Source organism: Triticum urartu, chromosome 7 (genome assembly GCF_003073215.2).
Source record: "Triticum urartu cultivar G1812 chromosome 7, Tu2.1, whole genome shotgun sequence".
Classification (NCBI taxonomy): domain Eukaryota; kingdom Viridiplantae; phylum Streptophyta; class Magnoliopsida; order Poales; family Poaceae; genus Triticum; species Triticum urartu.
The window spans coordinates 609787573-609813051 of NC_053028.1; the positions used below are offsets into that span (position 1 = coordinate 609787573).

General features: G+C 51.5%; 1 long non-coding RNA gene and 1 pseudogene across 1 annotated transcript; one reads left to right on the forward strand and one right to left on the reverse strand.

Moving 5' to 3' along the window:
• Positions 1-139: 139 nt before the first annotated feature.
• LOC125521480 lies at positions 140-1512 on the reverse strand (annotated as a pseudogene).
• Positions 1513-18831: 17319 nt separating this feature from the next.
• On the forward strand, positions 18832-21081 carry LOC125523975. The gene is made up of 2 exons (XR_007290491.1): positions 18832-20382; positions 20800-21081. It is a non-coding gene; the product is annotated as an uncharacterized LOC125523975 (long non-coding RNA).
• Positions 21082-25479: the final 4398 nt, after the last annotated feature.

Consider the following 25479-nt stretch of genomic DNA (forward strand, 5'->3'; position numbering starts at 1 on the left):
TTTATTGTTGCACTCGTATAAAAACTTTCACGAAGAAATGGATGTCATGTTGTTGCTAAAACTTTCATGAATATAGTATCAACTAAGACTTTGTTAAATCCCAGTCGATTGAGATTTAGCAAATTCTGAACAAAGGACGTAAGAGGAGGTAATATATTGCACAAGAATTGAACCACCGGTTACTTTACACATTTCCCATTACCAATCCTTATTGATGGATTTCGGTTTATACATACACCCCATCTTTCCTATCTCCGGCCGTCTTCCTCCGGCGATCAACGGATATGCAGGCCAATGCTAGCAGCTGCCGGATATATAGCTCGATGGACATGGGGACTACATGGAGCACTCGGCGGGGACGCCCGTGGCGACGCGCTTGGGGTCAGTGCAGTAGTTGTAGATCATGTAATTGCTCTGCACCCAACGCATGCGCTCCTGCCGCGTCAGATCCAGCTCCTGGTTGTACCAGTCGCCGGCCGCGGCTGCGCCACCAATGCCTGGGGCCGCGTCTGTGCCGACGCTGGCGCCGCAGCGCGGCTTGCCGCCCGCGGTCACCACGCACGCGTCGGCCTTGAAGCCGCGGTACGAGGCGGAGAACGGGGCATGGGACCAGTCCGTCTTGACGCCGGCCGCCCTGCGTGGCCCAGTCGTCGGCGTTCCAGAGGCTGGAGTAGAGGCGCATCGGCTGGTTCTTGGGGAAGGCGATCCCCTTTCCCTCAAGGTTCTTGAAGTCTCTGATCGGCATGTCGTCCACCATTAAGCTGCATTATTCACACCACCAAATCGATGGGTCAGTCCATGTACCTACATGGCCGGCGTTGAGCAATGGCGATGAACCAGCTTACATGATGTGCTTGGGGTTCCAGAGGATGGAGTAGGTGTGGAAGTCGTTGGTGGGATCGAACCAGAGGCGGAACTGCTGCTCCCGCTGGCCCTGCCCCTGCGTGAACACGTTGGTGTGCAGCGTGTAGGGCTCGCCGGTGACGTTGCCCAGGAACTCGAAGTCGATCTCGTCGTGCGTCGGACCCTGCGACGACAGCTGCACATTCACACACACCAAACCAAACCAAGTTAGGCAACCCTGTCATTGGATCAAGACGGAGAAGCAGAGGAATGAATGAGTATTGGCTTAATTACGTAGTAGGCGGTGACGGTGCCGGCGGAGTTGCCGGGGACGAGCTTGAGCTGCATGTCGATCTTGCCGAAGAGGTACTCGTGCCTGGACTGGAACCCGGAGCCGGAGACCTTGTCCAGCCCCAGCGTCAGGAGCTGGCCGTTGTTGAGGATCTTCCCTCGCCCGTCACCCCAGGTGACGTCGAACTCCTTGTCGAAGCTCGCCGCCGCCAGGGCACAAGAGGCGGCAAGCAGGATCGCCAGCACCGACACCGCCATGCGAGCCATGCGTTCCGTGCTACCAAAAGTACGCTCACTCAACTAGGGACTAGCTAGCTAGAAGAAGGTTGAGGAGGAGGAGAAAGCTGGATGGAAGCTTTGTGTTTGTGTGAGTGGAACGAGCAGGGCATGGGGGGTTTATATAGGGATTTGGAGATGAGCGTGGCGTGCCCGATGGATGGATGGATGGTTCTGCGAACTGGCCGGAGAGGAGTGTAATGCGTGTGAGTTGGCGCCAGAGGAGAGGAGAGGAGAGGAGACAGAGCAGGCAGGCCGGCTCTGTAGACTGTAGCTGCCAATTTTCTGATGGAAAATGAGACGCCCGACTGCCCCGACATGGCGACGCCATGGGCTCTCACGTACAGCAACGAGCCATTAAGAATCGATCGAGACGTATAGCAAAGTTCTAGCGGCAATGCAACAGCTCTTGATATTATTTTCTTAAAAAGAACGAAAAATGGGTCGCTTGGATCTGTATCTACAGCCTTTGAGATGGTTTGTGTTTTGTACACAAATGGCACTAAAAAAGACAAGGAACTACATAATGTGTGAATAAATGAATAAGTAGGGATGGATGGACGATCAATTCTTCTCCACCTTTTTCTTCTTCTTCAAGAGTGTGAAGATTCCTCGTATGTTACATTTGTTTGTCTTTCGGGCGACTAAGCGCGCTCTTCTCCGGCTGCTCGCCGCTGGTACGGCGGCTACGATCCATGGACCAGGGACAACGGTCCCTTTGGTGAGCCTTCCCCGTCCGGTGGCGCTGCGGGGCAAGTGGGCTGCCGGGGATCAGACCGGGTGGCTAGCGATTCACCTGCGGGTTGGTGCCGCACCTTGCTGCCCCGGCGGCCAATGACGCCAAGCTGCTCTTTTTTCCAACTCATGTTGTGTGCACTCCTTCTTATCGGACATGGTCGTGCATGCTGCTAGCCGGTTACCAGGTTGGGACGGAGCGGGAGATGGGGATCTAGATTGGGGTAATTTTCAGGTCAGCTCCTGCCAGCCGTGACAGCAACGACACCCAAGGGTGCTGGTTTTTCTTCGCGGAGACGGTGTTTAGGTCCGCCCTACCTTTTCCCGCCTCATGGTCTCTCGGATGAAAACTCTAAAGCGGCGATGACGCTCTTAGCGTCGTGTCCTTCTTGAGGGCGTCGTCATGAGAGCTATGTGGCAGTGGGTGATGAAGCTATGTACCTAGGGAAGGGTCATGGACCTGTCCTACCTACCCTACCCGAGGACATCTCTAGAAGAAATCACCTTTCAATCGACTTAAAGGTGTTCCACTCGACAGACTCGAAGACACTCGACAGACTCGAAGACACTCGACCAAGAAGTAATCACTCGATCAAGATCCAACCACTCGACGGCCAGGAGACCTAAAGTCACTCCGCACACTAACGGTCGGTCATTAAATAGCTTTTTATGGTCATCATAGCACTTTATTACTAGCGTTACCAGTAACGCCTCGCCTTAATGAACATTGAACCCTTGATAACGTGGGCTGGCCGGGGGCCTGGCGCACTCTATATAAGCCACCCCCCCTCCGAGACAAGGGTTCGCACCTCTGTAACTCATACACGCATAATCCAGTCGACCGCCTCCGGACTCCGAGACGTAGGGCTATTACTTCCTCCGAGAAGGGCCTGAACTCGTAAACCTTGCGTGCTTACAACTTCTCCACAGCTAAGATCCTGCCTCTCCATACGTACCCCCCTACATCACTGTCAGGCTTAGAACCACGATAGTGGGCGCCCACCGTGGGGCCGGTGTTTTAGCATTTTGTTGGAGGAGTTGTGATCTTTTCCGACCCGAATCATCATGGTTTTCGACGGAGTTTTGGTGGAGGGCCGCGAGATCCGTCTCGGCGCGCTCACGTTCATCGCCGACGACTCCGCCTGGCTTCAGGAGGCTCCGCTCGACGTGGACGCACTCCCTGTCCGCGGGGCAACGCACTTTCGCGCGTGCGTCCGCGGCGTTCTCCTGCGGCAACCGTCGACCCCTTACCGGTCGGCTCCTGTGCTGTCCTCCCTCCCCGTTTCCCGTCGGCGCAAGCGCTCCGGTCGGTCGAGACTTCAGCGGTGGGTGAGACACGCGGTGGCCCGTCAGTCGGCCATCCCTCAAGTCGCGGCGATCGAGCCCGACGAATCCCTCTACGGCCTGTTCGATCTGTCGACTGGCTCTGCAGAGACCGCATCCGAGTGCGGCAGTAGCGATTCGGCGGCGGAGGTTCTGATGGCCGATGGACCACCCAGTCCTCCCGGTTTTCCCCGCACCGACGAAGGCACGGGCGGAGGCGACCCGTTGCGTCCCCATGAGGAATATCTTCCCGGGCTTCTCACGTCGCTGTAGAGGGAAAAACTTCGCCTCCGGAACATGGATGTACTGCACACTCCTATCATTGGAGAAACCCCCGAGGCTCGCGCCTTGGAGGACACGCGTCTGGCAAATTTGGCCGAGCGTGCTCGACTGGAAAACCTCCAGCGAGCACTCAACGAGCGGGCGCGACAACGGGTTCCCGAATCCAGTCGACGTCAGCTTTTCCCGCCCCCGCAGGTATATCGAACTCCGGTTCAGAATTTAGCAGCTGCAGCCCGCATAGCGGAGTCGATTCAGCCTTCCCAGTCGGAGGCTGGCAGAGGCTTGCTGCAGATCAGAGCGTTGCTCCGGGCAGCAGGAGATCAGAATTCCGCTGTTTCTCAGTCGTGGAACAGGATTCACAGCAGATCCATTGCCGCGGACACAGTCCAGTCGGCTCACAGCCCGAGATCGCCCCCGAAGCGTGAGGGACGTGGGGACCGGCGTGACCAGTATGGGAACCATGAACAGTATGAACACCGAGTCGGTCGTGACGGTCGGCGTCAAGTGCCCACGCCTCCCCCGAGGAGCGGGTCGTATGTGCCTCGCCAGCAGGATGACAGGCGCACTCATAGTGGTGGGCGAAGGGTTTCAGTCGATCCCAGAGGGCCAGGCTTTGACGCGAGATCCATTCTCGTCCAAGGTTTGGTTGACCGGAACAGGGCTCACCGAGAAGGTCACGACAGATATGCCCCTACCAACAGCAGAGTGCATGTATCGGGGCCAGAGTGCTTTAGTCAAGCCATCAGAGCCGCTGTGATTCCTCCCAACTTCAGGTTGGCGACTGGAGTCAGTAAGTTCACTGGCGAGTCCAAGCCCGATACTTGGCTTGAAGATTACCGAGTGGCCATCCAGATCGGCGGCGGCAATGATGAAGTGGCCATGAAGCACCTGCCTCTCATGTTAGAGGGCTCGGCCAGAGCGTGGCTGAACCAGTTGGCACCTAGCAGCATTTACACTTGGGAGGATCTCTCTCGAGTGTTCGTCACCACATTCGAAGGCACGTGCAAGCGACCGGCAGGGCTGACGGAACTGCGGTCTTGTGTACAGAAACCAAATGAAACTTTGAGGGATTACATCCAGAGGTGGATCACGTTACATCACTCGGTGGAGAATGTGCCTGACCACCAAGCGGTTTGTGCTTTCAAGGAGGGCGTCAAGTACAGAGAACTGAGCTTGAAATTCGGTCGAACCGGAGAGATGTCCCTGAATCAGATGATGGAGATTGCCAGCAAGTACGCTAATGGTGAAGATGAGGATCGACTCCGGAGCGGCAAGCTGAAGTCAGTCGCCCAAGAAACCGGAGGGAATTCCAATCGGAAACAGAAGCGGAAAGCCGAGCTAGCTGCTCCCGGGGAAGCCTTGGCCGTAACTCAAGGAAAGTTTAAAGGGAAACCTAAAGGGTCTTGGAACCCCAAAAAGGTTAAAGACCAGGACGAAAATGATGTGTTGGACTTGCCATGTCTCGTCCACACGAAGAAAGATGAAGAGGGTAATTTCATTTACCCGAAACATACCACTCGACAGTGTCGACTCTTGATCCAACAGTTCCCGGGTAAGCAACCCAAGGGTAAGGAAAAGGAGTCGGACAAAGTCGAGGACAAAGAGGACAGTGACGATGGATACCCTCAAGTCAATTCCACCTTGGTGATTTTTGCTGATGTCGAGAGCAAAAGTCGACTGAAAGTCATCAATCGAGAGGTGAACATGGTTGCTCCGGCGACACCAAATTATCTGAAATGGTCCCAGACTGCCATCACGTTCGACCAGTCTGATCACCCAACGCATATTGCCACCCCTGGGAGGCAAGCTCTGGTGGTCGACCCAGTGGTTGAAGGCACTCGACTGACCAAAGTCCTAATGGATGGTGGCAGTGGTTTGAACATATTGTATGCAGAGACATTGAAAGGGATGGGCATTCTGATGTCCAGACTCAGCGCCAGCAACATGAGTTTCCATGGAGTCATTCCTGGGAAGAAGGCTGAATCACTCGGCCAGATTGCCCTTGATGTGGTTTTTGGTGATTCCAAGAATTACCGGAAAGAGAAGTTGACATTTGAAGTTGTAGACTTCCAGAGTGCCTATCACGCTATTTTGGGCAGGCCGGCTTATGCACGCTTCATGGCCCGACCGTGTTATGTGTATCTCAAATTGAAGATGCCTGGTCCTAAAGGTGTGATCACCATTACAGGCAATCGGAAGAAAGCAGAAGAGTGTTTTTGGAAAGGCTCAAAGATTGCTGATGCTCAGATGACAGTGGTCGAGCTGCAAGAGTACCAGAAGACTGCTGATCCGAGTGAGTTACTACGAGCCAAGAAGCCTGCTTCAGAATCAGCTTTTCAGTCGTCCGATGAAACGAAGCCAGTTCAGATTCACCCGACCGATCCCAATGCTGCTCCGAATCACGTCTCAACGACGCTCGACTCCAAATAGGAAGAAGCGCTCATCCAGTTCCTCCGTGAGAACTGGGACATCTTCGCATGGAAGCCCTCTGACATGCGGGGTGTTCCCAGGGAGCTGGCTGAGCACCGCCTAAGAGTTGACTCAAAAGTAAAACCTGTCAAGGAACATCTCCGATGGTCCGCCGTCCAGAAGAGAAAGGCTATTGGCGAAGAGGTAGCTCGGCTTTTAGCGGCGGAGTTTATCCGATAAATCTCCCACTCCGAGTGGCTCGTCAATGTTGTCATGGTTCCCAAGAAGGACAAATCACTTCGCATGTGCATTGACTTTAAACATATCAATCGGGCATGTCCGAAAGATCATTTTCCTCTCCCCCGCATCGACCAGATAGTCGACTCGACTGCGGGATGTGAGCGACTGTCTTTTCTAGACGCCTATTCCGGGTACCATCAGATCCGTTTGTATGGACCTGATGAGATTAAAACAGCTTTCATCACCCCATTCGGATGCTTCTGCTATGTTACCATGCCATTCGCCCTCAAGAATGCCGGAGCCACGTTCATGAGGATGATTCAGAAGTGTTTACTCACCCAAATCACTCGGAATATGGAGGCATACATGGATGATATTGTGGTTAAGTCACGGAAGGGTTCCGACCTGCTGACTGACCTTGCTGAAACCTTTGCCAACCTCAGGAGGTATGATATCAAGCTCAATCCATCAAAGTGCACATTCGGAGTTCCAGGCGGAAAGCTACTCGGTTTTCTCGTTTCCGAACGGGGAATCGACGCCAATCCTGAAAAAATTGGTACTATACTCCGGATGAAGCGTCCTGTGCGTGTGCATGACGTCCAGAAGCTTACATGTTGCTTGGCCGCTTTGAGTCGATTCATCTCTCATCTCGGTGAAAAGGCATTGCCTCTTTACCGACTGATGAAGAAGTCTGACAAGTTTGAGTGGACTCCGGAAGCAGATGCAGCATTTGCAGAGCTCAAAGCTCTGCTCTCCACCCAGCCGGTGCTTGCTGCCCCAATCAGCAAGGAGCCTTTACTGCTTTACATTGCAGCCACAGGACAAGTTGTCAGTACAGTACTTACGGTCGAGCGGGAAGAAGAAGGAAAGGCCTTCAAAGTTCAGCGCCCAGTATATTATATTTCTGAAGTCTTGACCCCATCGAAGCAAAGATACCCTCATTATCAGAAGCTCGTATATGGGATTTACATGACTACAAAGAAAGTTGTCCACTACTTCTCTGATCATTCCATTACAGTCGTCAGCGACGCTCCGTTGTCAGAGATCTTGCACAACAGAGATGCAACTGGTCGAGTGGCCAAATGGGCGATTGAACTCCTTCCCCTAGATATCAAGTTTGAGCCAAAGAAAGCTATCAAGTCCCAAGCAATTGCAGATTTCGTCGCCGAGTGGATTGAACAGCAACTTCTGACTCAAGTTCACTCGGAGCACTGGACCATGTTCTTCGATGGATCTAAGATGCTAAATGGTTCCGGTGCTGGGGTAGTATTGGTTTCCTCCCGAGGAGATAAGCTCAGATATGTTCTCCAGATTCACTTCGATTATTCCAATAATGAAGCAGAATATGAAGCACTTTTGTATGGGTTGCGCATGGCCATTTCACTCGGCGTCCGTCGCCTCATGGTCTATGGCGACTCAGATTTGGTGGTTAATCAGGTGATGAAGGAGTGGTACATCTGAAGTCCAGCTATGACCGGTTATTGTAATGCAGTAAGAAAGTTAGAGAAGAAATTCGAGGGGTTAGAGCTTCATCACATCCCCCGACTGAAAAATCAAGCAGCTGATGATTTGGCAAAGATAGGCTCTAAGAGAGAAGCCATCCCCAGCAATGTGTTTTTGGAACACATCCACTCGCCGTCAGTCCAAGAAGATCCTTTTACAGATGAAGTCCCGCAGCCAAAGAGTGCCACGGACCCGACTGAAGTCGAAATTCCAGCGGTGGTCGACCTAATCATGGAAGTCTTGGCAATCACCCCCGACTGGACGATACCGTACATCGCGTATATCCTGAGGAAGGAACTCCCGGATGACGAGGAAGAGGCTCGACAGATCGTCCGTCGATCCAAGACCTTCACAGTCGTAAAGGGACAGTATAGAGAAAGCGCGACTGGAGTCGGTCAGAAGTGTATAACACGAGAAGAAGGTCAGATAATCCTTGATGAGATCCACTCGGGGACCTGTGCTCACCATGCGTCCTCTCGGACCATTGTGGCTAAAGCATACCGAGCGGGTTTTTACTGGCCAAGAGCAAATGAAATGGCAAAAGAGATAGTCGACAAGTGTGAAGGGTGCCAGTTCTACTCCAACATGTCGCACAAACCCGCATCAGCCCTGAAGACCATTCCACTCGTATGGCCCTTCACTGTTTGGGGGTTGGATATGGTTGGTCCATTGAGAACAGGCAGGAGCGGTTTCACACATGTGCTTGTGGCAGTCGACAAGTTTACCAAATGGATTGAAGCCAAGCCTATCAAGAATCTTGATGCTTGCACTGCCATCAGTTTCGTCAGGGAGTTAACATTCAGATATGGGGTCTCGCATAGCATCATCACTGACAATGGGTCAAACTTTGATTCAGACAAGTTCAGAGCTTTTTGCGCCTCTCAAGGCACACGAGTCGACTACGCATCGGTCGCCCACCCCCAGTCGAATGGGCAAGCAGAAAGGGTAAATGGTCTGATTCTCAAAGGACTAAAACCTCGGCTGATGCGTGATCTCAAGCACGCAGCAGGTGCATGGGTCGACGAGCTTCCGTCAGTTCTGTGAGGATTGAGGACCACCCCGAATAGGTCGACTAGAAGAACCCCGTTCTTTCTGGTTTACGGAGCGGAAGCAGTCCTGCTGAGTGATCTACTTCACAATGCACCCCGAGTCGAGCTTTACACCGAAGATGAAGCAGAACAAGCCCGGCAAGACGCAGTCGACCTCCTGGAAGAAGAAAGAGAAATGGCTATGATCCGATCGACCATTTATCAGCAAGACTTACGTCGGTTCCATGCCAGAAATGCGAAGAGTCGAGCCTTCCAAGAAGGAGATTTGGTCCTCCGAGTGGATCAACAGAAACCACACAAGCTCGCTCCTACTTGGGAAGGCCCCTTCATCGTCACCAAAGTCCTCCACAATGGAGCGTATCATCTTTACAATGTCGATCGCCAGATCGATGAGCCACGAGCCTGGAATGCGGAGCTACTCCGCCCCTTTTATACCTAAATTCTCACTCGGATGAGATGTAATAAGAAAAACTCCTGTAGTTTATTTGTCAAAGACAAGAGTGTTATAATTTTCCCAGTGATTATTATTGTTTTTTGTTTGTGTAAGAAATCCCCCAGTGGGTGGCTTAGCTGTGAATCCGCTTCGCCTAAGTTTGTAAAAACAGTTTCCTACCGAGTGGCGAGCTAGCCTCCCACTCGGGGGGCTTAGCTGCGAATCCGTTTCACTCGCCTAAGTTTGAAAAAAATCCTACCGAGTGGCGAGCAGCCTCCCACTCGGGGTTAGCTTCGAATCCGTTTTCGCCTAAGTTTTGAAAAAAATCTACCGAGTGGAGAGCAATCCTCCCACTCGGGGGCTTAGCTGCAGTCCACTACTCGCCTAAGTTCTCCCACTCAGAGACTTAGCTGCAGTCAGGCACTCGCCTAAGTTTGAAAAATCCTACCGAGTGGAGAGCAATCCTCCCACTCGGGGGCTTAGCTGCAGTCCAGTACTCGCCTAAGTTCTCCCACCTAGAGACTTAGCTGCAGTCAGGCACTCGCCTAAGTTTGAAAAACCCTACCGAGTGGAGAGCAATCCTCCCACTCGGGGGCTTAGCTGCAGTCCAGTACTCGCCTAAGTTCTCCCACCTAGAGACTTAGCTGCAGTCAGCACTCGCCTAAGTTTGAAAAGACCCTACCGAGTGGAGAGCAATCCTCCCACTCAGGGCTTAGCTGCAGTCCAGTACTCGCCTAAGTTCTCCCAATCCCACTCGGGGGCTTAGCTGCAGTCCAGTACTCGCCTAAGTTCTCCCAAACACATCTCAATCCTCAAGGACGACGAGGGGTAGGTCGACTGCCACCTTCTCCTAGAGAGCTTGCCCACAAATACAATGCGCGATTCATCCCGCTCTACAGTAACGAAGTACGGGTCGACTGCCCCCCCCCCACCCTTCTCCTGGAGAGCTTCGCCACAAATACAATGTGCGCTCTGTCCCACTCTGCAGTAACAGGGTGTGGGTCGACCGCCGCCCGCCCCTGGGGAGCTTCGCCACAAATACAAGGCATGGGTCGACTACTTCCCCCTCCTTCGGAGCTGTGCTGCGAATACAGAAAGTTGTCTCGAATAAAGGTTGGGTTCACTCAGCAGGAGATTCATAAAGATATTCAACGGTAAACCAAGTTCAGATAAAATCCTAAAGGTTCTGGATCACGGATCGAGGTACTCGGGCATGCGACCCGAAAAAGTTTAACGGTTACAAAAACCACTCGGCATTTCGAGGCAAATTTAAGGTGGGACATAAGAGTTTGTTCACTCCGCGGGAGGAGCGCTGGCAGGCTCGACGAACTCATCCAGGTCGACGCCGTCGGCTATCCGAGTGGCTGCAGCGATGAAAGTCTCCATAAAGGTTCGGAAGTCATGCTTCTGGGTGTTGGCGACCTTGATTGCTGCCAGCTTGTCTTGTCGCACCTCCTTGCAGTGGACACGAACCAAAGACAGAGCCACATCAGCGCCGCACCGAGCAAAAGACTTCTTCCACTCCTGCACTCGGTCAGGGATTCCGTTAAGACGAGTCATCAGAGACTCAAGATCATTTTGGAGCGTAGCCTCTGGACAAAGTGCCGGGTCGATCCGTGACATGGCGACCTTCAGTCGAGCCAAGTAGTCCACGGCACCGTCAATGCGAGATTCCAGTCGAAGCAAATTCATGGCAGCTTCATCTTTCACGGGAGAGTTGATTGGATCCAAACCTGGTTCGATCCGCCCAGTCTCCTCTTCAAAGTTCTGGCAAAACTCTGCATTCACGATCCAAGGATAAGTCAATTTTCATACACTGAGTCGACACAAAAAAAACCAATCGGAACTAAATGTGCACCTTCAAGCTTGATATACAACTTCTTGGCAAGGCTCCTCAAGTAGCTCTCCAGATCGTCCCTCCTGCGAGCAATGCCTTCCATCTTTTCGTTCGGGTTGAGGTTATCCTTCTTCCAGCGTGTACACTCCCTGTTGGCTTCATTCAGAGCGGTCTTCAGCCTGGTATTCTCTTCTTCTAACTGGCCGACCGAAGCCAGCTTCTGTTCGGCCAGAGCGGTCTTGTCGTCAACCTCCTTACGGGCAGCAGCCAAGTCCTGATCCTTTTTCGCCAGAGCTTCTCTCAGTTTTTCTGCAAAGAAATGATGATTGATTCGAAAATAGCAGAAGGATACTCAAGCCTAAAACTAACCAGTCGACAAAATAGTCTTACCTGCGGCGCCGTCTCTGGCCTTTTGCAGCTCTGTCCTGGCCAGCTCTAGATCAAGGTTCAGTTGAATCTGCTGCTTCTCCAAGTCAGCAAAGCGAGCTCCAAGATCGCAAGATTTCTGAAGTCAAAGGGGAGAAGTTATTTTACAGCGAAAAACAACAAAGGCAATAAATACTAAGACTACGGTCGACTGCCAGCAGCCCACCATAGCCTCGGGGACTACACCCAGTGGGTGCACTTAGCGTGCCCCCACCGGTTCTGACCCCACTCAACCGGCCCGCCAAAGTCGAGTCCAAAAAAAAGAGAGAAAGAACTCAGACTACAGTCGACTGCCAGCAGTCCACCGTAGTCTCGGGGACTACACCCAGTGGGTGCACTCAGCGTGCCCCCATCGATTCTGATCCCACTCGACCAGATCGAGTGGAAGAGACAAACCATACATTCGACAAAATACTAAGACTACAGTTGACTGCCAGCAGTCCACCGTAGTCTCGGGGACTACACCCAGTGGGTGCACTCAGCGTGCCCCCACTAGTCCAAGAATTCAATCGACGCACCCAGTGGGTGTGCAGATGCAAAGATTTTCGGAAAGACTCTTCAGGTAGCATATCCTAACAAAACAAGCGGCAACCAACTAACCTGAACGTTGCTCTGGAGGGCCGAGCTGGCATCATAGGCGGCTTGGCTGGCGTCCCGCACCGCCTTCATCTTCTCCATCATAATGCCCGCTTGACGAATGACTTCCCTAGCAGCATTCACCTCGTCCTCCGGGACACGATGGGTCGCAAAAATTGAAGGCGGGTCGACAGGGGCCTGAGCAGTTGATGAAGAAGGCAAAGCACTCCACAGCGGCTCAGCGAAGGTAACAGGACCGCGATTGACGTCGCCAGTGTCCTGAACAACTGGTTCCGCCCTCGGCGTCGTCTGTAGCGCCCCGCTTGCAGGAGCTCGCATGTTCTTCCTCGTCAAAGGCCTCTCGGGCTCTCCTTCATCATTAGGGAGGTTAATAATGTTGGGAGCTGTGCAAGGTTCAAATTGCCAAAAGCACGTCACCCAGTGATGCACGATACAATTGAATCGACCAAAAAAAGATAGTATGGCAGAAATCATACCCGGATTAGAAGTGACCGCATCCTCCATCGCCTCATCATCATCCCTGTAAGCTGAGGTTCCGGAAGTGGCAGAGCTAACAATTCCAAAGTTCGTCCAGTTAAAACAAGAAAAACAAACAGCGCGGCGCGTTGAGTGAATACAAGGAGAGACACTCATGCGGAGGCGACAGGGATATCGATCTTGATCTTTGGCAGCGCCTTCCGAGTCTTCGGCTCTGCAACTTTGGGGTGCTTTGGTGCCTTCCCAGTCGGGGTTGGTGAAGAGATCCGAGGGCGCTTCGAAGACTGACCACCCGGAGCAGTTGCCTTGTCGCGAGCACTCAGCCGTTCTTGGTCAAGCTTGGATCGCCTCTCCTTGCGAGGAGGTGACTCGACTTCTTCTCCAGCGCTTGAGTCGTCGCTCCCTCTGTCCCCTTCACCATCGGAAGCCCCCTCGCCACTTTCGCCGCCACTCGCCTCGCCTTCCAGAGCTTGCTCTTGCTCCCCGTTGGGCATGGAATACATTTCAATAATGGCCTGAAAGAAAGCAGGGAGAACAAAGTCAGTCGATGCAATACAGACGGTTGCGCGAGTGAACTCAGATTACAAGCAAAAACTCAGAATCAGACCTGCTCGGGTGCGTGGGACTGGTCGAATGGAGGGACTCTCCTGGCTCCCCTGGGATTGTCCTTATTCCCGGTAATGCCAGACAGCCACTTCTCCAGCGTGTCGTCGTCGACCTCCTCCGGGTGGATCCGAGTGGAGTCTTCAAGACCCGAATACATCCACATCGGATGGTCTCGGGCTTGGAGAGGCCGCATGCGCCGTTGAAGGAAGACCTCCAAGAGATCCATACCAGTGACCCCGTCGCGAATAAGCTGGACCACTCGGTCGACCAGCACCTGCACGTGCTCCTTCTCCTCCGGGAGCACCTTCAAAGGGGAGGGTTTTTCCACTCGGTCCATGGTAAAAGGAGGGAGGCCAGTCGATTGCCCTGGCGTCGACTGGTCTTTGCAGTAGAACCAAGTCGACTGCCATCCGCGAACTGAATCGGGGAGAATCATGGCCGGAAAGGAGCTTTTTCCGCTCGTCTGGATGCCAAGACCCCCACACATCTGGATCACTTGGGTCCTCTCGTCACTCAGATTAGCCCTTTTCACTGTCTGGGAGCGACAAGTGAAGATATGCTTGAAAAGACCCCAGTGAGGTCGACAACCCAAGAAGTTCTCACACAAGGAAATGAACGCGGCAAGATAAACGATTGAGTTGGGGGTAAAATGGTGGAGTTGAGCCCCAAAGAAGTTCAGAAACCCTCGGAAGAAAGGATGAGGAGGCAAGGAAAACGCACGGTCGACGTGGGTGGAAAGAAGAATGCGCTCACCCTCCTGAGGCTGCGGCTCGGATTCCTTCCCCGGAAGCCGCGACGCGTCGTAGGGGATCAGCCCCCCTTCGGCCAAGTCGTCGAGGTCGTCTTGGCATATCCTCGAGTGGATCCAGTCGCCCTAGATCCAGCCCTTCGGCAGGCCAGGCCGCGAGGAAGATCCGCCCCGGCTGGTCGCCTTCCCCTTTGACTTCGCCGTTGCCTTCTTGGCCCGCTCCAGAGCCGCTGTCTTCTCCCTCCCCATTGTCGTTGGCGAGGCGCGTGTGGTGCGGTGGTGTTAGGGCGAGAGCGAGCGCGGCGGAGGGACGTGAGGGAGAGAAGAGGTAATGGGATGCACTGCTCGGGGGACTCCGGTCCAGGCGCTTTATATCAGGCCGCTCCCGAGTGGCTGACGGGTAGGCCCAGGCGGCCCTATCAAATCCCGCAATGACCGCACGAGCGATACATGGCGAAAAAGGTGGCGCGGGGATCGAGGCGGCTCCGCTCTATATCGTCCGATTACTGCGGCCTCCCCCGTCCCGCGCGCTTCCCAAAATTCGGATCCCACTAAATCCACGGGCAGCGAATAACTTGTCAGACCAAGGATCTCCTCCACACCATCACTCGGAGCCTTACAAGTAAAGAAACCCACTCGACGAGGAATTAAGAATGGATCAAGGCGACTGGAAAGGAAGTTGCTACCATCACTCAGGCCCGTTGATCTGAAACTAGATATGCTCACGACATGAAAAACGAGTCGGAGAAGCTCTCAAATCCTTCCCCACTCAAATCTCGATCCATTCGGGGGCTAATGATGAAGCTATGTACCTAGGGTAGGGTCATGGACCTGTCCTACCTACCCTACCCGAGGACATCTCTAGAAGAAATCACCTTTCAATCGACTTGAAGGTGTTCCACTCGACAGACTCGAAGGCACTCGACAGACTCGAAGACACTCGACCAAGAAGCAATCACTCGACCAAGATCCAACCACTCGACGGCCAGGAGACCTAAAGTCACTCCGCACGCTAACAGTCGGTCATTAAATAGCTTTTTATGGTCATTATAGCACTTTATTACTAGCGTTACCAGTAACGCCTCGCCTTAATGAACATTGAACCCTTGGTAACGTGGGCTGGCCCGGGGCCTGGCGCACTCTATATAAGCCACCCCCCTCCGAGACAAGGGTTCGCACCTCTGTAACTCATACACGCATAATCCAGTCGACCGCCTCCGGGCTCCGAGACGTAGGGCTATTACTTCCTCCGAGAAGGGCCTGAACTCGTAAACCTTGCATGCTTACAACTTCTCCACAACTAAGATCCTGCCTCTCCATACGTACCCCCCTACATCACTGTCAGGCTTAGAACCACGACAGTGGGCACCGCTTAGGTGCGTCGGCAGTTGCAGATGGCATGCCCCTCTTTCTCCAGATCGGATGACGACGGAGACTTTGATGACGTTCTCCCTCTTTGGGGCATCGTCTTGGAGCGCCGGTTCACTGTGATATTTATTCCTTCTGCTCTCTCGAAAAGTTCTGTACCATGTGAAACTTCATATTAGTATGCGACATATATCATGAGGGAAGCTGGATGAATTTGTCAAGGAAAATACAAAACTGCAGTGAATATACTACGGCCAAAAACAAGGAAAAACAACGCTCTTGACATCACAAAATCTACTAGTCTTTTTTGGATCTGACTGCCTGCAGGTTTGTCCTCTGCAGTTTTGCTCCTTGGCACGCTCACGCTACTCTGTCATAATCTTCTGTATTTACCCACGATTAACTCGCAAATGTGCATCAAACATTCACAATCACCCCAAGGTGATAACGACTGGACATGCGGTGCTTACGGCTTGGTCCATTTGGCGCTATCGTAATGTTGTGATCTTCGACAAGATAGCTCCCTCCACCGCCTCTCTCCTAGCGGCAATTCAGGAAGAGGCACGCTCTTGGACCAGCGCCGGAGCCAAAGGGCTTAGCACTATTATTCCTGTAATGTAACTGATCTTGTAGGGATGAGCATCCCATTCCCCTGCTCGCTTGCATCGGGGTAGCGCCTTTTTATGCAGGCAACCGCGATGTAAACTTGTACTTTCTATCCCCTATCAATGTAAAGATACGCTTTCAAGCATATTCCCGAAAAAGAGTTAGCTCTGTCAGACACGAGTGGGAAACGTGTGATTGTATTACTATAATACCGTAACATTTTTCAAAACAAAAAATTAGACAAATGGAAAATGGATGGCAGCAGGCACAAGCACCAGGCAGGAGTAGGATGGAACGAGCAAACCGACGTGAGCGTCGCAGAGTCCAAGAGCCAAAGCAGTGCAGAGGAAACAGATGTCGACGTGTGTCTTTTGCCCTCGCCATGATTACGTACAGCTGGTTGCCATTCGCCAACCGCATGCAGATGCACGCACATCGCCGTACGTCCGTCCGCCCGCGTCGCCTTCCGCCTGCGCCCCGGCCCACGGCCGTGCGTGCGCGCTCCGCACCACCAGGCCATGGTCACCGCTGCTCCGGTGAAATACGTACAGCGGTACAGTGTGCGTAGGTCCGGCCGGTCGACGGTAGGCTGCGGCCGGCGCGGCCATGAATGCCACGCATGAACGTCGCACCTGCCAAATGATGAAATAAACAATCATTTCAGTGCCGTCACTGTGCATCGCGAGAATTGATCGAATGAGGAGAGCTGGTGGAGAGACGTGATTTGAATTTCCTGTGGCAGATATCAGATGTGGGACGATATTTTAAAGACCTTAGCCCTGTACCGTTGTACTGTACGTACGTGTGCATGCAGACTGTCACAGAGTCCACAGTGCGGTGGGACGAGCCCCAGCAAGCTGCCACCGGAGACGCGACGAACCTCGCGTCGGTGGGGGGCTGAGCTCGGCCTCGTCTCCGGCTTCCGTGCCACGAATGAGATAAGGCGGTCTGGACCCCAAATGCGATAAGCAAAGCCGGCCTGGGCCGCACTGTGGCTGCGCTGTGCGTGGGTGGCTGCGAGTCAGTGTGCAAGCGGCGCGGGACATCCCGCTCGGCCGCCACGCCGTCCCGCAAAAATAGCCCGCAAAATGCCATTGGGCTGACCGCCTCGTGTGTAACGGGCCTAAGCGGTCACGCCGCTGAGTCCAGCGGGCTTGCCGCAATCCCGCATATCCCGCATAAGTCCTAACCTAGCTTCGAACAAAAAACCTAGTGCCTACCCACGATGGCGGCGACGGCGGCGGCTGCTGCTGCTTCGCCCACCTGACGCTTCTCCTTCGCCACCTCCTCGACGACGGCCTGCTCCTCGCCGCTGACGCCCTCCACCTCCCGGCCACCCTCGCCTCCGGCGCCACCGCCAGGTCCCCTCCCAATTTGTGCGCACGCCCCGACGGCCTGCTGCGGAACTTCGACGTCCTCGCCGGGTACGGGCTTCTCCCCCTTCCCCTTCCCCTTTCTTGCTCTGATTCAAAGTTGCGTCCTCGCCCAGCGACTGGTCGACTGGTTGATTAGTTACGGGGGATTCATCGTTGCTGCGGTTTCCTGATGTCATGGATCTGCTATTCGTGTTGTTAGCCTGGTAGGCTGTGCTTGTGGGCGTAGATGTGCGAGAATCTTGGAGCGGTCGATTTGTAGGCTGTTGTCCCTTTGTTGACAGAATTTCAAGCCATATAAAGTGTTATCATCTTTGGTATTCTCATTAAGTTGATGTATATGATGCAGTGCTCATGTATATTTTGCCTGGGTGTAAGTTCCTTGTGTTCCTGTGATATACGGTCAGAAGAACTCCTTGTTTATTGAGCAATCATGGTGGTGTCGACGGCGCCATCTCCACATCGGGACTGCCCTACTGAAATCCTCGATGGAGATGTTGTCCCTCCACTGCCTCCCTCACATGCTGAAGCTGTGGTTTCTCCGTCGCTTCCCTCCTTGATTGGAGCTGTTGTTTCGTCACCTTCCGCTTCAGCAAGGGCTCCGGCAACCTTGTCGCGCCCTTTCCTATCCTCCAAGAACAAAGGGCATGCATCCAAGAACAAAGGGCATGTGTCAACTGATGAAGTCGATGCAGCTGCAACACTTTGTTCCCTTGTCCCAATGACCCAAGATCCTCACCAAGGTACATGTAGCTTCCTTGCCTTTTAATCTTGATGGGTCATCTACTCTCTGTTTGTATTAGTAGCTTGGACAGAGAGAGGGCGAACTGAGATAGTTCTTTCGAATAGTTCATATGTTTACATACATGAGAGCTCAAGAACTACTAGATGTAGAGATTGGAAATGCAAATGTTAACTTATATATTATTTGCAATTGGGCCCAGTATTGTTTGCAACCAGATACAAATTAATTGAAAATTGTGCTCTTACTTATGCATTATTTGTATGATTGAAAACAAGTTACTCAGGAGAAAAGCAAAGACTCGCAAAGAAGAGCCTGAGGTCACTGTTACTGGTGCCCATAGTGGGATTCCCAGGGGTTAATGTCGTGTTATCTCAGGCATCTCCAAGATTAGGTGTGAAACGATCATCGTCAACACTGCCTCAGATTCCTCGTAAGTTTTAATGTCTATTCTGCACACACGTTAAGTTTTAATGTCAATTGTGCGCATATCGCAAATGTCTTGGCATAAGTTATTTGTTCATCTCAAATTCCTTAGGTCTTTCACATAAAAGAAAAAGAAGGAAACTTAAATCTGAAATCTGGAATGATTATGATCCTGTGTATGATGGCAACAAAATCAAGGAAGCACACTGTAAATATTGCAAGAGTTTTTATTTGTACAAGAATAGCTGGTACTAGTCAATGCATCAGGCATTTGTTAGTTTGTGAGGAAAGAGCCAAGGCCAATGAGTTTCTCGACTCGGTTAAATCAGCCATGCCACAACCTGATCCAAACAGTGTAGAAAAATGGAAAAATGACCCCGACAGAGCACATTGGGAGTTGATGAGGATGATTGTCGTTCATGAATTGCCATTCTCCATAGTGGAATATGATGGGTTTAGGCGATTTGTGCATAGTCTGAATCCAACATTTGAGGTGGTGTCTAGGACGACAATAACACTTGATTGCCTCCTTCTATTTGATGAACAAAGGACAAAGCTTCGAGAGGCTATGCAGAACTTAATCTCCCGTGTCTCTTTAACCGCCGACATGTGGACTTCAAGTCAACTCAAGAGCCGTGGATAATATCAGGGAAAGCATCAAGTTTGTTAGAAGCTCCCCCACTCGGAAACAGAAATTTAAGGAAATAGTTGCACAAGAAGGCATTGCTTGCAAAAGGAGCCTATCTCTGGACGTCCTTACACGGTGGAATTCAACGCATTTGATGATCAAAATAGCCCTGGAGTATAGGAGAGCATTCGCCGCTATGAAGTTGCAGGCACCACATTTACATGTCAACCCACAAATGTTGAATGGGAAACGGCAGAATCTGTTTGCAGCTTGTTAGAGGTTTTCCTCGATGCAACTATGGTGGTGTCCGGTACATTATATCCAACATCTCATTTGTATTTCCACGAACATTGGAAAATTCATCTAATATTGCAAAGAGAGACCAAACATAAGGATATTGTCATCAAATCCATGGTTGAAGCAATGCAAGAAAAAGTTCATGAAGTATTGGAAGCTGTCATTCTTGACCATTTGTCTTCCGGTCATACTCGACCCCAGGTACAAGTTTAAATTCTTGGAGTTCTGCTTAAAATCTGGACTTGAAAGTGATGCAACAAGGTATCTTGCTAAAGTGAAGAGAACATTCAAAGATCTATTTGTTGAATATTCTATGCATGAGGGTGAGTCAAATATGGGAAATGATCAAGGAACCAACAATGTTGGTACAAGTATTGATAACCCATGGGATCAATGGAACAAACAAGTTAAGCAAAATCAAGAAAATCGAGCAAAGCTGAGTGAACTTGATATTTACCTAAAAGATGATGTTTGCCCGCAAGAAGATGGCTTCGACATACTATGTTGGTGGTCCAATAATGCACACAAGTATCCCATAGTATCTCGGATAGCAAAGGATGTATTGGCTGCACCTGCATCTAGTGTAGCATCAGAGTCGGCCTTCTCCACTGGACGAAGAATACTCAATGACTATAGGACCAGATTGCTTCCTACCACTGTAGAGGCATTAATCTGTCTGCAAGACTGGATGCGACCTCGCGGTAACAAACTATGTTTTTAGTGATATTTAGCATTTTTTGGTGTTATGATGATAAATCTTTAACATTTTTTTCTCTCATTACGGGAACTAATCATGTTGGCACGATAATAAATGATGTTATTTATAGAACAAATGGCGATGTTGATGCTCATTGATTGCAACATTAGGTAAGCCTAATCTTGAAATACATCTTAGTTTTTTATTCCAGGAACTGTATAATGGTAGTGAACATCAGTTTTTGTCAAGGTGAGATACATAAACATCAGTTTTTTCCCTGTTTACATTTTTTTGCTCTGTTTCAGTTTCAGGACCTGAAACTCTGCATGCTTGTTTCTTTTCCTTGAATAATCACAACAGCAGGTTAACTAGTAAAATGCATTTAATTTCCACAAAAGCTAGCTAACTTATATACATATTTTAATTGAAGTCAGAGCTTGCAAACTTTCTTATGAGTTTAGTTTGGTAGTGAAGTTCTTTTTTAGAAGATGAGATACATAGCGGTTGGAGACAACTTCCTGTTCTTCTCTCGAGTGTATTCTAATTTCATCCATTGGCTAAATATCGTATACCTTATTCATATGCAGAACCTCCGTTCAGTATATTTGGAGACCCTCGGCATCAGTAGCAGTATATTTGGAGACCCTCGGCACCGGCATCCGCAGCAGTATTAAGCCCAGAAGATCAAGCTTTTTGTACAAGTGATGAAGCATCTGAAGCTTTTTGTATATTATCAGTCACTTTCATATCAGGAGTCTCCTGATTTAGCTATAGTAGTTAATTGAATTCTTGCTATCTTGTTGAATTTAGCTGTAGTAATTCATGGCACTTACCTTTTGCAGTAATATGTTTTAACATTGTTGAGTTTACTGAATGAGCATAATGTTTAAGAAATCAAAGGGTTCTCTTGCTGTTGTACATACTACTAGTTTGCTGAATGAGTACACTGATGTGCGCACATTGCTGTCTTGAAAGGCTGAAACAAGCAGCTTACCGTGATACATGTGACTCTTGTAGTCTTGTGATGAATTTGTGACTGTACAACGTTGGGACGGAGCTGTACAGTACATGTGCCTGGCGGGTCTTTGCGGTCACATGCGGGCTGCCGCATCGTCCGCTAATAATCATGCGGCTTGAGGCGGGCAGCCGCGTTGGCCCGCTAAACCAGTTGGCTCCCGCTTTGGCGTCCGGCGGGCAGCCGCAACCCGCCCCGCTTGCACCCTGAGCTGCGAGGGACCCCGGAGGGAGCAGCGAGGCGGCGACAGCACGCGCCGGCCGGCTTCCGGGTGGTACACGCGCGCGCCCGATCAGGGCATGTACGATGGTGGCATATGGATACATATGCCTCATGATAAAAAGTAATTTGAAGCATTTGTGTTGATTTTTTCTTCTTAATGCAAGCTACTACTAGTAGACCTTATCAAAGAATAGAAATAGACTCTCAGTACACATGCATCTCTCCTCTTCATTTTAGGCCTTCTTTGGTTCATAGGATTGAAAAATCATAGAAAATGAGATGACATGCATCTCAAATTCTATGCATAGGTATAAAAAAGGAGATGCCCTTTGATTCACACCATAGGATTTTTTCCATTGTATCTAGGCTAATGTTTATTTTCCTATGAAATGTGAAGGATAGAAAGAATTCCTCCATAGGAATAGGATTTCATTCCTACAAACCAAAGAGTTCTGAAAGAATTTTTTCTATGAAAATCCTACAAAATTCCTTCAAACCAAAGGAGGCCTTAACTTTTTCAACTTTATGCATTGGATCATACTTTTTGTCTCTAAGCACCCGCCTTCTGAAGAGGATCCCGTTTTCCCATCCGAATCTACTTTTTCTGTTATCCGATCCTACATGATATGTGAGGCATCACCCTGAGGCTATGCATTGGCCATGCCCTCACGAGGCCACACGGTGGGCGACGCGCATGCACGGGGCCGTACCGGCACAGCTGGAAAACAGCACGGGCACGGCTGCCCTGCGACGGTGCGAGGACGGAGCGCCAGCCCAAGGCCCTCAACCAGCCAGCTCGATCGAAACGGATCTTTTACAGGATCATATCCGGTAGAGCAGTACCACGCGCGTGGCGAGAAAGGAACCAGCGGCGTGCATGCATGCATGTGGGCGATATGCATGTCGGTTTCGCCGTCCATCTCCAGAAATTTACCCGTACGTACTGGCTTGTGGTCACGGCCCGCTGAGACGGGCCGCTAGCCGGTTCGAGCTTGTTCATAAATCACAATGAAGACCTGCATAGGACGGGGTTCCGAGGGCTGTACATGTGGATTCTGGTCTTCTGGTTTTTTTTAGGGTTACACACCACTGGTCCTCTGGTTCTGGAGTCAGCGCATACTTGATGATTAACGCAGCGCGCAGGGGCCACGAACGAATTGACACCGCGCAGCACGCACTACGTGCATCGCATTGCATGGCCCCCGGCCGGAGTCGGACGCGCTCAATCAAGGCGTGCGGCGGAGCGCATCCCATGCGCCGACACCGGCGGAGCAGTGGTACCAGCGTCACCTTTCGACTCCACTCGAATTCGCTACACCGGCTGGATGGATCCCTTGCACTGCATGCTCCTACTTCGAATTTTGCCATGGTCTCTCCCGCTGTTTGAAAATCAGACAAGGGCGGTTTGGATCTCGCAACGTCCTTGCTCTGTTCTGGTGCAAGAGTGAATCACAATTTGGCTGTGTTCGCCTTAAGTTGTATTTTTGTTTCATTTTCTAATTTCCCACATGCCAGAAGGATCATCTTGACACTTTATGACACACACCTTGTATCTATTCTCTACATACAAGATTTTTTTACGGGTTATCTAGATGTGCTTTAGCAAAATGGTTACTCTTTGCGGGTTAGTGCGGATGGTGTTTGAGATCATTGTTGTCACTGACCGCAATCTAAGTGGCTCGCAACGCTACTTTACAACGCCTCACTGGCGTGGTACACTAAACAAGAGATGTCCAAAGAAGTTAATGATGCATAAAGCGCCAACATGGAGTTTCTACTCCGGGGTGTAAATGCACCCGGAACAACAAGATCAGAGGGAAAAACTAGTAAAACAAATCAGTACAATAGTACTACAGTAACATTTTTCAGTACTCCCTTCTTTTATAATGTAGTGCGTGTAGTTTTTTTTTAAGTCAAACTTTGTAAATCCTAATCAAGTATTTACATCTACAACACCAAAAATATAAAATATAAAACTATATCTTACGATGAATCTAATGATATATGTTTGACATTCTATATGTAAGTGGTTTCTTCTTAGACTTGGTCTAATTATCTAAGGTTTGACTTTTCAAAAAGCTCTATGTGCACTACATTATGAAATAGAGGGAACAACATTTTTAGACGAATAGAAAATGCAGATAGGGGAAGTATGGAATGTGCAAGCCGACATGAGCGTCGCGAAGTCCAAGAAGCAAGCAGTGCAGAGGAAACAGATGTTGACGTGCGATTTTTTGCCCTCGCCATGATTAACTTAGAGCTGGTTGCCATTTGCCAACCGCATGCAGATGCAGGCACGCCGCCGTACGTCCACCCGCGTCGCCTTCCGCCTGTGCCCCGGCCCACGGCCGTGCGCAGCAGGCACAGGCCATGGTCACCGCCGCTCCGGTGAAATACGACAGTGTGTGTAGGTCCGGCTGGTCGACGGCCATGAATGCGACGCATGAATGTCGCACCTGCAAAATAATGTAATAATGAAATAAACAATCATATGAGTGTCATTACGTCGCGAGGATTATTCCAACGAGTTTACGGCTGGTGGAGAATTATTCGAACCAGGCCCCAGATGCATGGAATATTGGCTTTGGGTCCAGACTCGAGAGCTAGCTCTCCCACGTTGTGCTGCACGTACGTGCGCATGCAGACTCCACCAGTGCGGGAGGCTACGGCTAGCTCCAGCAAGCTGCCACCAGAGCTGCCACCAGAGACGCGACGAACCTCGCGTCGGCGGGGGGCTGAGCTCGGCTTCCGTGGCACGAATGAGATAAGGCAGCGTGGACCTCAAATGAGATGAGCAGGCGACCACAATACGCGCCGGCCGGCCTCCGGGAGGTACACGCGCGCGCCCGATCACGAGGCCACACCACACGGCGGGTGATGCGCATGCACGGAGCCGTACCGGCACAGCTGGTGAGCAGCACGGGCACGGCTCTCAGGGCAGGGCCGGCTGCCGGCTGCCGTGCGAGGACGGAGCGCCAGCCCGGCGCCCCTCTGCTAGCCAGCCAGCTCGATCGAGACGGATCTTTACGCGATCATAACCGGGTGACCACGCGCGTGGTGATGCATCTACTACCACTATAAAAGAAAGAGAGAGGCAGATTCAAACAATCACATTCATCCATAATCAAAATCTAATGGCCCTTAATCATTTTGTGTTTAACGTTGCTAACCACGCAACAAGCCACTAACAGATCGCTAATTCAGCCCTCGCCGTTTAGAAAAAAGGACAAACCGCCCGCACGACCTCTCCCGCACTTCCCCACCTCTCGCCCCCTCCTCCACCTCCCACGCCTTTTGCCTCGCCGCCCCGACCTCTATCTCCCTCCACCTCCTCTCGCGCCGTCCACCTTGCCGCCCCGATCTCTCGCCCCTCCTCCTCCCGCGCCGTTCGCCTCGCCGCCCCGCAAACTCCCGCAACCATTAGCCGGAGCCGTCGCTCGAGCCGCTCGCCGCTGGAGCCACCGCCCCGCCCCGCGCCCATCGCCGCAGGGAACCGCCGGAGTCGCCCGCCCTTGTAGCCGCAGCAGGTCGCCGCTAGATACGGAGTCGCCCGCCTCGCGCCTGCCCGCCCCGCCCCACCGGCCTGTCCTTACGGGTAGGTCACGGCACTCGGGAAGAGCGCAACGAAGGAGTAGGTGAAGAAAATGACGGCGGCGATGATGAAGATAAGGTGACCTTCTCCAGGCTCGGCAATTGCAAGAGAACGACCTCGGCGAGGCCGAACAACATCAGATACATTATCCCTTCGTTGTTGCATGTCACGTCGTGGCCCTTGTAATGGCTGCAGTTGTTGTATGCGCGGACCTGCACTATTAAGGCACGCGACCCTTGTAATGGCGGCAGTTGCTGCGCGGACCTGCACTCTTAAGGCCAGGAACTTCTTTCTTTCCATTGACTATCTTAACAAAATTACCGAACTCCTTCCTCTCTTCCATGTGGAGATGATCTGCAGCTCTCTCATGGATGGCAAGGCCTTCCCATTGAGTATCTGAGTTCCCTCGAGTTTCTCTTTCTTACGGTAAAGTTCAGT